Source organism: Camponotus vicinus, unplaced genomic scaffold (assembly GCF_025532165.1).
Source record: "Camponotus vicinus isolate PSW18456_S1 unplaced genomic scaffold, iyCamVici1.0 SCAF_8, whole genome shotgun sequence".
NCBI lineage: Eukaryota > Metazoa > Arthropoda > Insecta > Hymenoptera > Formicidae > Camponotus > Camponotus vicinus.
In genome coordinates, this window is record NW_028141980.1 from 4,134,759 (window position 1) to 4,151,903 (window position 17,145).

The window sequence follows — 17,145 nt, forward strand, 5'->3', positions numbered from 1 at the left end:
CATGTATGTATGTAACACATAAAGGATGTTCGGGAATAACCGTATCACCTCTCGCATATAGATAAAATAAGTTAAATTGAATAAAAAAGTCTATCGTTTTGCGATGTTTACAATAATTAATGAGAAATTAAAAAAGGTAGACTAACTCGCTTGAATATTAAAAGATAGCCTGCTGTTACGCAGATGTTAATTGTAAGATGTGAGGGTCCAGTTATGCAGAATTCGTAGTATATTATATGTAGTTGTTATTATTTGTAATATGCTCCTCACAAGGGCACAGAGATCTATAATTTAAAAAAATTGGCCAAAAGTCAAATTTCAATTATTTCAAGTTTTTAATAGGTTAAAAGTTAAATTTTCAATTATTTCAAGTTTTTAAAATGTTATTCAAATATAAAATTATATTATCTTAAATGTTAGTGAACAAAGAACCCCGCACATTTTATAATATACATATATACAGGGTGTCCGATTCGTGAGGGACCAAACGAAAAGTGATGATAGATTGGGTCAAACTAAGAAGAAAAGTCCTCTACCATTTTGCAAAATTCGCAATAATTATTAAGTAATAAGCAAAAATGTCACATGAAGGTTTAATTTTTTAAATGGAACCCCCTATTTTTTATTATGTATTCTTATAGCTTATCTCGAGAGCTTTCCAAAACACTATAATAAAGTATTTCTTCATTGAGTACTTTTCGAATTATGAGGCTTGAAATAATTTCTTAATTTTACATAAACCATAAAATATCTAGTAAAATATTCATTTTTCGATTATCTTACCTTAATACTTTTATATGCAAAATAATGAGAGGAATCAATTGGTGTAAAAAAAAACATAGTTGTTTTTAAGAAAAAATATGTAATTGTTAATTGCAAATTACATATTTTTTTTTAAAAAACAACTTTTTTCTTTACACCAATTGATTCCTCTCATTGTTTTGTATATAAAAGTATTAAGGTAAGATAATCGAAAAATGAATATTTTACTAGATATTTTATGGTTTATGTAAAATTAAGAAATTATTTCAAGCCTCATAACTCGAAAAGTACTCAATGAAGAAATACTTTATTATAGTATTTTGGAAAGCTCTCGAGATAAGCTATAAGAATACATAATAAAAAATAGGGGGTTCCATTTAAAAAATTAAAAGTAACCTTCATGTGACATTTTTGCTTATTACTTAATAATTATTGCGAATTTTGCAAAATGGTAGAGGACTTTTCTTCTTAGTTTGACCCAATCTATCATCACTTTTTGTTTGGTCCCTCACAAATCGGACACCCTGTATACGGTAATTATGCACTTTACGGACGGCCTCACCGATTTCAATGATCTTGACATATGTTGTCAAGCTCACTCTCTTGAGTAAGTATCAAAAGGTTTAAAGTGTCGCTCACTATTTATTACAAAGTTATTAACGAAAAAAGTTTAATGAATATAATACGATTTTGCCACAGCATGTACGTTTAAGAAGGTATTTGATGAAATATATGTTTATGTAAATGATGTAATATATAGCGAAGGTCATTAAATGTTGAGTAAACTTTGTTGCAAAGTACATGCTTAGAGACAGTGGGTTCCGCTCCCCCTTCGGAAGATATAACTTAACCCAAACCTATTTCTGATTTAAAACTAAAATTTGGTTTGAGATGAATTGCTTCGCATGAAAAGTTGCAAACCCATGTGAACTTCGTTTTATCTTGCAAAGTACATGCTTAGAGACAGTAGGTTCCGCCCCCCCCCCCCCCTACGTGGGGGCTCCATTTTCGAAAGATATAACCTAACCCAAACTTATTTCTGATTTAAAATTAAAATTTGGTTTAAATCAGAATAGATTTGGGTTGTTATATCTTTCGGAAGTGGAGCTCCCCCGTAGGGGGAGCGGAACCTACTGTCTCCAAGCATATATTTTGCAAGATAAAACGAAGTTCACATGAGTTTGCAACTTTTCACGCGAAGCAATTCATCTCAAACCAAATTTTAATTTTAAATTAGAAATAGGTTTAGGTTAGGTTATATCTCCCGAAAGTGGAGCCCCCCCGTAGGGCGGGCGGAACACACTGTATCCACGCATGTACATTCCACCTTGACTCTTAAAACGTACATAATGTCTAAAAATTGCACATGATTCGTAAAACTTTTTTCATTAATAACTTTTTAATAAATAGTAAGCGACATTTAAAACCTTTTGATACTTACTCAGGAGAGTGAGCTTGACAACATATGTCAAGATCATTGAAATCGGTGAGGTCGTCCGTAAAGTGCATAATTATCATATATGTATACATATATATACAGGGTGTCGCAGATCACCCGTATCAGCCGAATATCTCAAAAACTGAGCGCGCCAGACAAAAATATTTTAGACAAGAGTTGTAAGGTTTCAAGTAACACATTACATGGAGATATCGGTATGACCTTGAAGAGTATTGTCAAGGTCACGTGAAGGTCACCCTCAATTTCTTAAATGGAACCCCCCATTTTTTATTGCATATTCTTGTAGCTTATCTCGAGGGCTTTCCAAAACACTATAATTAAGTTAGTTTTCATTAAGTACTTTCCGAATTATGAGACTTGAAATAATTTCTTAATTTTACATAAACCGTAAAATATCTTGTAAAATATTCATTTTTCGATTATCTTATCTTAATACTTTTATGTACAAAATAATGAGAGAAATCAATTGGTGTAAAGAAAACACATAGTTATTTTTAAGAAAAAATATTGTTAATTGCAAATTACATATTTTTTCTTCGAAACAACTATGTGTTTTCTTTACACCAATTGATTCCTCTCAATTATTTTGTACATAAAAGTATTAAGGTAAGATAATTGAAAAATGAATATTTTACAAGATATTTTGCGGTTTATGTAAAATTAAGAAATGATTTCAAACCTTATAACTCAATAAGTACTTAAGGAAAAAATATTTTATTATAGTGTTTTGGAAAGCTTTCGAGATAAGCTACAAGAATATGCAATAAAAAATTGGGGTTTCCATTTACAGAATTCAAGGTGACCTTTACGCGACCTTGACAACACTCTTCAAGGTCATACTGATATCGCTATGTAATGCGTTACTTGAAACCTTACAACTTTTGTCTGAAATATTTTTGTCTGCCGCGCTCAGTTTTTGAGATATTCGGCTGATACGGATGGTCTGCGACACCCTGTATGTATATACAGGGTGTTCCATTTTAACTTTGCCATCGAAATATCTCGTAAAGTTTAAAAGATACGAAAAAATGTTTCAGACAAAAGTTGTATGGTTTCGAGGGGGACATAAGATTGTGCCATTAGTTTCACCTTGAAGAGTCATCTGAAGGTCACCTCCAACTTTTTAAATGGGACACCCTATATGTTTTTACATATTCTTGTAGCTCATCTCGAGAGCTTTCCAAAACACTATAATTAAGTTAGTTTTCATTAAGTACTTTCCGAGTTATGAGGCTTGAAATAATTTCTTAATTTTACGTAAATGATAAAATATCTTGTAAAATATTCATTTTTCGATTATCTTACCTGAATACTTTTATGTACAAAATAATGAGAGGAATCAATTGGTGTAAAAGGAACACAGTTATATTTAAGAAAAAATATGTAATTGTTAATTACAAATTACATATTTTTTCTTCTAAACAATTATGTGTTTTTTCTTTACACCAATTTATTCCTCTCATTATTTTGTACATAAAAGTATTAAGGTAAGATAATCGAAAAATGAATATTTTACAAAATATTTTATGATTTACGTAAAATTAAGAAATTATTTCAAGCCTCATAACTCGGAAAGTACTTAATGAAAACTAACTTAATTATAGTGTTTTGGAAAGCTCTCGAGATGAGCTACAAGAATGTGCAAAAATATATAGGTATTCCATTTAAAAAAATTGAAGTGACCTTCACGTGACCTTCAAATGACTCTTCAAGGTCAAACCAATGGTACCATCTTATGGCCCCTTCGAAACCAAACAACTTTTGTCTGAAACATTTTTCTCTAAAATGCTTAGTTTTTGAAAGAAAAGGGGTGTACGGGTGATCTAGGACACCCTGTATATGAATATTTTTTTTAAACATTTATATATTAATTTAATCTATGTATTCAAAAACAGACGTTTTTTAAACTTCAATACTACCCCCTTCAAATCATCATATCTTTTATACTTTTGATTTTTGAACTTTTTGCCTCAGGAATCTTTTGATCAGCATTACTACCTAAAACACTTAAAACATATTTCAATTATTACCTAAAACATATTTCAATTTCAGTCAATTTGACTGGTCACTTTTTTCATATAAAATGTGCGGGATCCTTTATGCAATTATTATTTTATTCATGAGCGTAGCCAGACCTATGTTTTGGGGAGGGGCTAAAAAATTTTCTATATTTTTGGAGACTATCATTTATTTTTTAAATTGTTTATTGTATGTATTTTTTATTTTTGAAAATTACAAATTTTTTTAATATTTCAAAAATCAAAAGTCTATAATAGAATGACATATAAACTATTAAAGAACATGTAACCACAAACACTTTAAAGGAACTAAATTAAGTTATTAATTTTTAATGCGAAAAAAGTAGCTGTAATCTTCTATTACCTGCATTGGAAAATTTATTAATTATATCTGGAATATCTACTTTAATTTCTTTATGAACATTAAGAAAAGCGAGACCATTTAGTCGATTTTCCAACATTGAAGACCTTAACGAAGTCTTTAAACGCCTCAGTTGAGAAGCTTCGTTCGGATTCACTTGTCATCACTGGAATGACGCAAAAGATTTTAAGAATTGTTTTTATATTAGGGAAAAATTCTTTGTTGCATGCTCTCAAAACGGCTATTGTAGTATTTGGAACATCTTTCTCCACCAACCATTTTGCCCTCCACTTCTTCATTTCATACATAAGCAGACTTTTATCAATATCTGGGTCTTCAATTTCCTTCACGGTTTCTTCTATTTCTTTAGGTGTGTATTTTTTATAGTATTTGGAATAAACATTTGCATAAAAGATATTTTTTTGAAAAATGGACCGAATCTTTCTGAAATTTCACTTAGCAAATGATCTATAATAGGTATAAATAATGTTATTTTATAATATTGTTGTGCGGTTTCTACTTGTACATTGGATCTATTTTGCTGCCGTTCACCAATTCTTGGAATCGATTGTTCTGTTATTTTCTTCCGTAATTTTTAAAATTTATAGATCCGATCAAAATGGCTGTCGACATTGTATCTATAATTTTGTACTATTTTTTCTAAATTCTTTATTTCTTCAAATGCTTCTAGAAGGTCACATCCAGGACGTTGCAAAGCTATACTAATCGGCATAAGTAAAGAACTGAAAACTTTCATTAATTTCAGACATATAACAAACTCAAAATTTAATACTGAATTCAAATAAACCACAGAACTGTTGTCCTTTTCTCTGAGAAAACTGTAGAGTATGTATTATTGTTGGAAACAACTCTACAAATTCATTTATTACTTTATAACGTTCAACCCATCTTATTTCACATAAAGATTTCAACATTTTAATATTTGTATTATCTGATAAGTTTGATTTGAAACAATTTCGTCTTATATGGCTGTCTCTTATAAAATGTGTTACAGTTTTTATTGTACCGATCATATTTTGAATTTGTTAGTTCTTACAACTAGACATAATTACTAAATTTAATGCATGACTTGAACAGTGAATATATTAAGCTAAAGGAAATTCTTGTAAAATTCTTGTTTTTACTTTAATTTTTCCTATCATTTGAAACTCCATCGTATCTCTGTCTTCTTAATTTAGTTAAATCTAAATTAAGGACTTCCATAACTGAAATAATTGTATTCGCTATATTTTCACCAGATGTGTCATCAATAGGAATAAATTTCAAAAATTTTTCTGCAACTGTCTCACTTTTTAGATATCTCACACACAATGACATCTGCTCTATTCCAATAACATCAGTTGTTTCGTCAACTAAAATAGAATAATACGGTGATTCGTTTACTTTCTGAAAAATTTTTTTAAAAATTTGTTCACCTATGATTTTAATTATTTCATTTTGTATGGTAGGACTTATGTAAGTTGCGATTTGTGAGGTAGTTTCAAAATGCTTTTTTAAAACAATATCACCAACGTCTATCCTGAAGTTTAAAAGTGCTCGAAAATTACCTTCATTAATATTAGTATTATTAATTACCAAAACTTCTGATTGCTTTTTTTCTTCATGTCCTCATAAAAGGAGATTTTGTCAATACATAAAATATCAAGATTTTTAAAATAGATGTTAGCTTTTCTCGGTTTTTCTTAATTTTTTCTACCAAGACAGAAGTTGAATTGTACAACGACATTCGGTTTTTCATTTTTGTAAATTTGTATGAATTCTTCGGCAGATCGCAAACAATTCTGATGATAGGAGGTCTGTTCATGACTTCGAAAATATTTGAGAGCTTTTTTTCATTTAACTAAAGATTCTGTCACCAAAAATCCAAATTTACTATTATGAGCAGATGACACGTGAAATATAGCACGAAATTTACAAAATGCTCCGCTATATTTTCGAGAATACACTAACCATGGAGAAAATTGTTCAAGCCAATTGTTTGTCCATTTGTGTTGGAAAGATCGCAGTAAATTTCCTTCCGCCTTTTTAGAAAAAATATAATTTTGAAAAACTAAAATTGTGGTTTAAAACCATAAACTTTTTTTCATTTCTTAAAGTTGAAAAATATTGGTCTATAATACAATCAAAATCACCACTGTCTGAAAATACGTCATCATGTTTTCTTTGACATGCTTACATCAGGAAGACTTTGTGAATGCACAGGAACAGTTTTGTTATGATTGGCACCATCTGCAGTCGAGATTTCATTTTCACTTTGTAACAGCAACACCATTACTAAATTAGCGCGACCAATTCCCCGTTCCGAATAAGCCGCGCGAGCCAAAACATCCACTCGCCCTAGCTGCCGGCGGTGAGCGCCACTGTTTGAGCATCTTTGCTGAGCCACGAATAGAAAGCCACGGCCTACCCCACTTCGACGCGCATGACCGTGTAGGGGTACCGCGTGGGAGTATCGCGCCGAATATATAAGCCGGCCTCTCTGGCAGACAGCTACCTATTCCTGTCTCAACTCGGAACGCTCGAAGCCTCAGGGCGCACTGAGAATTTCGAACTACCGACTCCTAGTCCTCGCTCCCTGGTCCAGAACACGGTTGCTACCGTGTCCGGTCGGACGCATCCGACGGTATCCCGGTGCACTACGGGTGCTCCCGTGTGTACTACTAGTCCTCTGGTCCAGTCCGTGTGCTCCCGTCTTCGGCCGACCGCAGTCGGCGTCCGGATCTGTCCGTCTCACTCCTAGTCCCGAGTTCTTGACGACGACCAAACAGCCGTTTCCACGGCTCCTAGACGGAACATTGGGGGCAACCGTCGGATTCAGCAGCCGTTTCTACGGCTCCAGGACACCAGCCGCTTCCAGGGTCCCGACGAACAGCCGTCTCCGTGGCCCAACGAATTAAATAGCTGTTTTCATGGCTACCAAACGGAACAGTCGAAGCATAGCTGTCTTCACGGCCCTCGTATCCTAGCCGTCCTCCAGGACTTCCTCCCGCCGGTTCACTGTGTCCGCGATCCCCGACCGAACAGCCATTTCTCACGGCCTTGCGTCGCGGTAATCCGCATCCGGCGACCTGTTCTCGTTATCCTGGACTAGAGCACGGTTGCCACCAGACGCATCTGACATCCAGCATCCTGGTGTGCTACGGACGCTCCCGTGTGCACCACTCAGGGGACGGGTGCTCCCGTCTTCGGCCACAGTATACAGGGTGTATCTGAAATGATGCACTTTAGGAGCATATTCTAGAGGTCAAAATAAGATTTTTTTTTCTTATGAACATGGGTCCGCAAATGAACCCCCCTCCGAGCTAAAATTCGAAAATGTGTGAAATTGACTAAACACCCGCAACGCAAATTTATTTATCTCTCAAGAGAGGGTGATAAGTAACGTCAAAACCAAGGTCAAATAATTTTTTTCTGAAATACAGCCAATTTTCAATTTTTTCCCCAAACTTTAGGGGCCTCTAACTCGAAAGAGGGCTCATTTGCGGACCCATGTTCATAGGGAAAAAAAGTCTTATTTTGACCTCTAGAATACGCTTCTCAAGTTTAGTGCATTATTTCAGATACACCCTGTATACAGTAGCGCAACTTTGTCGGCACCTTTGATGTTAGCGTGGGTAAAAATGGACTGCACATGCGCGGACTTGGTAGGTAACCAATCACGGCAGTAACCTTCTGTTTCGCTTGCTCTCTCTTCCTCTCTTTGTAACGATGTACCCCCTGCATGTTACTTTTCCCGGCATGCGATCCGCTGGAAGCTGCCGCCCGGCAGAACACCCGCCGGGCATAGGCAGGGCAGGGAGTTAGGGCGCTTCGCCGAGCTCACACGTACGCTTACGCTCACATCTCCGTTACCCTCTCCACTACGCGTTGCATGTTGCTTGCGGAGACAATCTTGCATCCCTGAGGCAGGAGCGCGGTGCGCCCACCTTTTTTAAACGAATATACGGCTTTAAGCCGTTAGGGTAAAATTAACCGAACACCGCCGAGTAACCGATGCGGCCCGAGCCGCCGACCGGCGAAAGCCCGCGTTCGGCGCACCTCCCGAACCCCTCCGAACAGGCCCGACCGCACCGTTTCCCGAAACTCGTTCGGAAGGGGTAATACCGCCGCGCGCCAACACGGGCAATTAGCCGGTATAAAAAGGCCGCATTTGGATAGCTAACTACCTATTGAAGAAAAAATATGTAATTTGCAATTAACAATTCCATATTTTTTCCTAAAAACAACTATGTGTTTTCTTTACACCAATTGATTCCTCTCATTATTTTGTACATAAAAGTATCAAGGTAAGATAATCGAAAAATGAATATTTTACAAGATATTTTACGGTTTATGTAAAATTAAGAAATTATTTCAAGCCTCATAACTCAAAAAGTACTTAACGAAAAGGTACTTAATTATAGTGTTTTGGAAACACGCTCACAAATTTTTAAAACATACTTTTGACTCACCCTGTATACAGGGTGTCCCATTTTAATGTCCCACCCCAAATAACTTTCTTATTTTTAATTTTAGAAAAAGATGTTTCAGACAAAACTTGTATGGTTTCAAAGGGGACATAAGGTGGTGTCATTAGTTTGACCTTGAATAGTTACTTGAAGGTCATGTAAAGGTCACCTTCAATTTTTTAAACGGAACTGCCTACTTTTTATTGCATATTCTTGCAGCTCATCTCGAGAGCTTTCCAAAACACTATAATTAAGTTAGTTTTCATTAAGTACTTTCCGAGTTATGAGACATGAAGTAATTTCTCAATTTTACATAAACCATAAAATATCTAGTAAAATATTCATTTTTCGATTATCTTATCTTAATACTTTTATATACAAAACAATAAGAGGAATCAAATCATTAGTGTAAAGAAAAAACATAGTTGTTTTTAAAAAAAATATGTAATTTGCAATTAACAATTACATATTTTTTCTTAAAAACAACTGTGTGTTTTCTTTACACCAATTGATTACTCTCATTATTTTGTACATAAAAGTATTAAGGTAAGATAATCGAAAAATGAATATTTTACTAGATATTTTATGGTTTATGTAAAATTAAGATATTATTTTAGGCCTCATAACTCGAAAAGTACTCAATAAAGAAATACTTTATTATAGTGTTTTGGAAAGCTATCGAGATGAGCTGTAAGAATATGCAATAGAAAGTAAGGGGTTTCATTTAAAAAATTGAAGGTGATCTTTACGTGACATTGAAGCAACTATTCAAGGTCAAACTAATGACACCACCTTATGTCCCCCTTGAAACCATACAACTTTTGTCTGAAATATCTTTTTCTAAAATTAAAAATAAGAAAGTTATTTGGGGTGGGACATTAAAATGGGACACCCTGTATACAGGGTGAGTCAAAAGTATGTTTTAAAAATTTGTGAGCGTGTTCCTGGATAAAAAGGAAGAACAAATGTTTATATGAACATATGGTCGCAAATGCTTTGTTGTCGAGATAATGGACATAAATCAGCAGTATCAAATAATGCTTTATTTGAACGTTTACAATTTTGTTATTGTTGTTTGTTTTTTTTCGTTCAAATAAAGCATTATTTGATACTGCTGATTTATGTCCATTATCTCGACAACAAAGCATTTGCGACCATATGTTCATATGAACATTTGTTCTTCCTTTTTATCCAGAAACACGCTCACAAATTTTTAAAACATACTTTTGACTCACCCTGTATATACAGGGTGTCCGATTCGTGAGGGACCAAACGAAAAGTGATGATAGATTGGGTCAAACTAAGAAGAAAAGTCCTCTACCATTTTGCAAAATTCGCAATAATTATTAAGTAATAAGCAAAAATGTCACATGAAGGTTACCTTTAATTTTTTTAATGGAACCCCCTAATTTTTATTATGTATTCTTATAGCTTATCTCGAGAGCTTTCCAAAACACTATAATAAAGTATTTCTTCATTGAGTACTTTTCGAGTTATGAGGCTTGAAATAATTTCTTAATTTTACATAAACCATAAAATATCTAGTAAAATATTCATTTTTCGATTATCTTACCTTAATACTTTTATATACAAAACAATAAGAGGAATCAAATCATTAGTGTAAAGAAAAAACATAGTTGTTTTTAAAAAAAATATGTAATTTGCAATTAACAATTACATATTTTTTCTTAAAAACAACTATGTTTTTTTTTACACCAATTGATTCCTCTCATTATTTTGCATATAAAAGTATTAAGGTAATTGAAAAATGAATATTTTAGATATTTTATGAGATAATCGAAATATTAGATAATCGAAAAATGAATATTTTAGATATTTTATGGTTTATGTAAAATTAAGAAATTATTTCTAGCCTCATAACTCGAAAAGTACTCTATGAAGAAATAATTTATTATAGTGTTTTGGAAATCTCTCGAGATAAGCTATAAGAATACATAATAAAAAATAGGGGGTTCCATTTAAAAAATTAACCTTCATCTGACATTTTTGCTTATCACTTAATAATTATTGCGAATTTTGCAAAATGGTAGATGACTTTTCTTCTTAGTTTGACCCAATCTATCATCACTTTTCGTTTGGTCCCTAACGAATCGGACACCCTGTATATATGTATATATATGTGTATGTATGTATGTATATATATATATATATATATATATATATATATATATATACAGGGTGAGTTTTATTTCCTGTGTCAAACTTTTTATCATACGAGAGATTACCGACTGCAATTATAATAAATTGATCGGTACACAGATGTCAGTTATTTGGATCGACCGTATCGATCCATATACAATGTGTACAAGTTAAAAGTTGAATCAAATTATGTAGTATGGATTTATTATTATTATTATTATTATTATTATTATTATTATTATTATTATTAAATATATATAGATATATATATATTATTATATTTATTATTATTATTATTATTAAAGCTACGTATATATTCGATATATTAAAGCAGTAGAAATACATATTTAAAAATTCAGTTTTCAAATTTAACACTTTAATTTTTTATGTAAAACTATTTCAAAATCCGCATTTATTTTTATGATTCATAAATTCTTATTATTGATTTATACGTTAAAAGTATGCAGCAAAAAATTTTCTTCCTTAAAATAAAATTACACAATTGTTCCATAAGAAATACATTCTTATGGAACAATTGCGTAATTTTATTTTAAGAAGGAAGAAATTTTGATGCATACTTTTAACGTATGTCAATAATAAAAATTTATCATAAAAATAAATGCGGATTTTGAAATGAAGTTTTACATAGAAAGTTAAAGTGTCAAATTTGAAAACTGAAGTTTTAAATATATATTTCTACTGCTTTAATATATCTAATATGTATACGTAGCTTTAATAATAATAATAATAAATATAATAATATATATATTTAATAATAATAATAATAATAATAATAATGAATACGTAACTTTAATAATAATGATAATAAATCCATACCACATAATTTGATTCACAGCTTTTAACTTGCTAAAATTGTACACATTATATTTAAGCCTTCGATACGGTCGATCCAAATAACTGAAATACATTCTTATGGAATAAGTGCGTATTTTTATTTTAATAAAAAATTATCAAAAATAACTGCGAATGAAATGAAGTTAATAGTGGATTTTTACACCACCCTCTTGAGGTCCCACTAATGGCGTTAGGTTCTTTTAAAGCGGATCTTCGCCTGGAACCATATTATACCACATTTTAGCGATTATAATACATTAGTATTATAATACATTTTTCGGTATATAAGGCTCAAATAGTTATATTATACCGTTGTCTGACAAACTCTTTGATATTGCGCGACGACTTGTGTTTTTTTAATTGTGCAATCAGTAATTATTTCTATTATTTGCATGATTTTATGCATGGTGCTCGTCTTATACAAACAAAGCGATAAAAGAAATAATAAAAAGAAGCAATATTTAAAATTATATTGTAACGATGCAGTAAGGCACCGTTACTACGGCAAATAAATTATTTGTACTTATTTCTACTGCTTGTCGCCTTTTCTCTCACTCCTCACCGCTTTCTCACTTGCTCGCATACTCGTACGCTTACTATCTCATTCATACGCTCGTTTTCTCGCTCACTCGTAGTGCCTGGCGCTTGTTTTCTCGCTCACTCGTCCGTTCGACGCTCGCTGTCTCGCTTGCACGCGCGCACTCGCTCGCTGTCTCGCTTGCACGCATACACTCGCTCGCTGTCTCGCTTGCACGCATACACTCGTTTGCTGTCTCGGTCTTATGCATTCGCCTTAATCGAGCGGCCCACCTGGAAGGGGAACATCGGAATGCAGCCGACCGGGTATAAAAGCCAGCCGAGCCGGCTCATCGAGACCAGATCCCGTTCTGCGATCCTAGCGAACGCTCCGACCAGATCATTAACTCGAGGTGTCTCTCGAGTCAGCCGGGTGTCTCCGGCTTCCTGACCGAGGTGTTTCTCGGATCCGCTATCGAGGTGTCTCTCGATTCAGTCGGGTGTCTCCGGCTTCCTGACCGAGGTGTTTCTCGGATCCGCTATCGAGGTGTCTCTCGATCCAGCCGGGTGTCTCCGGATTCCTGACCGAGGTGTTTCTCGGATCCGCTATCGAGGTGTCTCTCGATTCGACCGGGTGTCTCCGGATTCCAGGGCTGACGTGACACTCAGCTCTTCCGCTTTGTACAGTAGTTTAAGTTGCGCAACCGCCCGTTGCGATATTCCGCCCACGTTTGCATTCTGCCTTGTACATAGCTTCCCGCCTAGCTTTAATTGTCCGCGCACGCTTGTATGCTGCCTTGTACATAGCTCACCGCCTAGATTTAATCGCGACTAGAATTCGAGACACTACGGTACGAACACGCTCCACCGCACCAACACACACACACACACACCACGCACACAAACATACCACTTGTACATATTGTAAATATTCATAATAATAAAGAGTGTTTCCCGCATTGTTCGCACAAGCTTGATTCTCCCCTTCTCTCGAATCCTGACTAACCAACGAGTCGATCCGGAGCGTCGAGAAAGGCGACCGCGTTACATGGCGCCCAAACAGGGACCAGCCCAGTAGGGATTCCAGCTTGTGCGTTCAACCCCGATGAGTACCTGGATAAATCGATTATCCAAGAACGAATTAGAAGCCCAGATAGATGCATACGGGATTGTTAGCTCCGGTAACACCGATTCATTGTGTGGACGATTACGGCAATTCGTGACCAAGAACCCAGAGTTGTTCGAAGAATACGCCAGAATGCCAAAAACAAACGAGCAAACGGCCAGCCGCGCCGAACCACCCGAAGTTAAATTACTGGAGCCAACAACCGTCTTGAACCAGATTCGAAAGTGGAATCTCCACTTCGAAGGGAAAGATCCCTTCGCGTTCCTCGAACGCCTTGACGAACTTTAGAATTCGCACCGTTACCCCGACGATTATCTCCTTCTCGGACTACACGAACTATTACGAGGAGACCCGCTCCTATGGTACCGAAATAACCACGAAGATTGGAACACGTGGGACGACTTCTGCCAGGCCTTCCGAGCACAATACCTGCCGCCGGGGTACCGACGAGCCTTAAGGCGAGAGGTCGAAGACCGCCGACAACTGCCGGGCGAGACATTCGGAAAGTATTCCACGGTTGTGTTAACCATGATGCGGCGAGCAGGGGGATACTCAGACCAGGACCGAGTAGAACAGCTGTACGAAAATATGAGCCCCGATTATCAACTGTATATCCGGCCTAACGAGGCCACCAGTATTGCCGAGCTAAGTACTAAGGCCATACAGTACGAAAAGGTGGAAAAACTCCGAAAGGAACAGCAAAAGACCACCAAGCGAGAGGCCGGACCTGCTGTCGCAGCCGCCACTTATAATCGGGACGATTGTTGCTGGCGGTGTAAACAACGCGGACATACCCGCATGAATTGCACGAGACCGCCTAAGAAATTCTGCTCAAGATGCGGAAAAGAGGGGGTCTTTACCAGAGATTGCCGTCGGGAAACCAACAGCGGGCCGGGAAAGCAGCGGCTATCTCCGGTCCGGAAGAACTCGAGTAAGATTCAGGCCCCGGCCATACGCCCGAGTTCGCATAATCGGCCGCTATATCTAGAGCCTTCTCGACCCGGGCTCCGAAATATCCTTCATTAACCCCGCCACCGCAGAATTAGCTCGCCGTCGAGGGTACCGACTTAGTCGTATAGATACGCACGCCTCATTGGCTAATGGCACCGCGGTTGCCATAACACGCACCGCTACCTTGCCCATTACCGCCGGCCGACGCACAGTAAAACACGAATTCCAGGTAATGCCGAATCTCGACTGCGCGGTATTAATTGGAGTCGACCTGTGGGCCCGATTGCGTATCCACCTACCGCTACCCCCCGGTGACCGCTAGCCCGGCTCACACAAACGTGGGAGAAATTTCGCGGGGCCTGCATCCGCGCACACCTGGCGAGGATCAGAGGACAAGACTTCCTGACACGAGAACTTGCCGCCTTCGAGAATATACGAGGACCGACCGACCGTATCGAACATAAGATTCGATTGAAGACCGATCAACCACTTAAACAACGATACCGGCCAAGGAATCCCGCCATGCAGGCGGTGATCAATGCGGAAGTCGAGAAAATGGAACAGGAGGGTGTTATAGAACTGTCCCAGAGCGCCTGGAGCTCTCCGATAGTGGTCGTACGAAAAAAGATGGAGGCCACCGCTTCTGCATTGACTTCCGGCGATTAAACGCGGTCACCGAGAAAGACGCGTATCCGCTACCACACATTACCGCCACTCGACAAATTAAGGGGAGCAAAATACCTGCCTACTCTTGATTTGAAGAATGGATATTGGCAGGTGCCGCTCGCCCCAGAGAGCCGACCCACTACGGCATTCACCGTACCCGGTAAAGGGCTCATGCAGTTTCGCACAATGCCATTCGGATTGCATTCCGCTTCAGCAACGTTCCAACGGCTACTAGATTCGGTCCTGGGTCCGGAACTAGAACCTAATGTCCTCGTATATCTCGACGACATAATCATAGCCAGTCAGACCTTCGACGACCACCTCAAACACCTGGCGGAGGTGTTCCGGCGTCTAAGAAGCGCAAAATTGCGCCTAAATTCCGAGAAGTGTCACTTCTGTCGATATAGCCTACGGTACTTAGGACACATCATCGACCGGGAGGGCATACGGACCGATCCGACCAAAGTCAGCGCTATCGCTAATTGGCCCGCTCCGACTATTCTAAAGAAAGTCCGCCAATTTCTTGGCGTCGCCTCTTGGTACCGACGCTTTATAGCAGGGTTTTCTATCGTGGCTGCGCCACTAACCCGTCTGACACGTAAAAATACCCGCTGGGTATGGACGGCTACGGAAGAGGAAGCCTTCCAACGAATTAAGAACGCATTAACTTCGGCACCAGTGTTAGCCTGCCCCGACTTTAGCCGACCGTTCCTCCTACAAACCGACGCCAGTACCCAAGGGCTCGGAGCAGTACTGACTCAAAACCTGGAGGGAGGAGTCATCGCATACGCTAGTCGAACCCTCAACCAGGCGGAAAAGAACTACAGCGCGACCGAACTTGAGTGTCTTGCGGTAGTCTGGGGAATACGGCGCATGAGAGACTATTTGGAAGGATATCACTTCACGGTGATTACTGACCACCAATCACTCCGGTGGTTACAACGATTAGAATCACCCACCGGTCGCCTTGGGAGATGGCTGTTTGAACTCCAGCAGTTTGATTTTGAAATCAAATACCGGAGAGGAACTTTAAATCAGGTAGCCGACGCGCTGTCCCGACAGCCCGAAGTATGCGCCGCACGCCGCATGCCACAATGCTCGTGGTATAACCGGCTCGTTACCGGCCTACACGAACGACCGACCGATTTCCAAGACTACCAGATGCGCCAAGGAAAACTCTATCGGCACCTGCTTCACGATCTGGACTTCCACGAGACCGACCCGGAGGATCAATGGAAGCAATGTGTACCAGCCGATCAACGAAGGGAGTTGTTGCAACGGATGCATGACGATCCGGCGGCAGGGTACCTGGGCACGGCGAAAACTATAGCCCGCGTCGCGCAACTATATTATTGACCAGGCATGTTCCGCGACATTGCGCGATACGTTCGATCATGCGAGAATTGCCTGGCACATAAGCCACTGCAACAGCGACCGGCCGGCAATCTTCACGCTAGACCGGTGACCATGCCTTGGCAGCAGGTCTCAATCGACCTGGTAGGGCCCTTACCACGCTCAAACCGTGGCCATACTTGGCTGTTAACGATGCAGGACCGATTTATGAAGTGGTACCACTTAGGAAGGCTACCGCCGCAAACGTCACCAAGGCCTTCACCGAGCGGATTGCCTATCGCCACGGGTGCCCTGAATACTTGATATCCGACAACGGGACGCAGCTGAAATCGAGTCAGCTCCAGCGGTGCCTGGAAAATTTCGGCATACAGCACCGTACGACCCCCCCGTATACGCCGCAATGCAATCCCATCGAGCGGACCAATCGAACGGTGAAGACCATGCTTGCA